Below are 222 nucleotides of genomic sequence, written 5' to 3'. Positions count from 1 at the left end.
TCCTCTGTTCTAGTAGAATTAATGTAACATCCTCATCGTCCTTGATAATTGGGCATGATAGCTCTCCGAGTGTACTGATTAATGCATATAACTCAATTTCGTCCATTTCTGAGTTTATCCTAACAATTTCTTCAACCAGCTTTTTCAAGCCCTCAAACGACAAATCACTCCTAACCCCTCGCATTCGTGAGTCACCACCCTTGTAAATGACATCCACCCACT

The sequence above is a fragment of the Theobroma umbraticum genome, unplaced genomic scaffold, assembly GCF_002168275.2.
Source record: "Theobroma umbraticum cultivar Fairchild unplaced genomic scaffold, ASM216827v3 scaffold_95.0, whole genome shotgun sequence".
In the NCBI taxonomy this organism is placed as follows: Eukaryota; Viridiplantae; Streptophyta; class Magnoliopsida; order Malvales; family Malvaceae; genus Theobroma; species Theobroma umbraticum.
The sequence above is the reverse complement of the archived record's forward strand: the minus strand, read 5'-3'. Positions refer to the sequence as shown.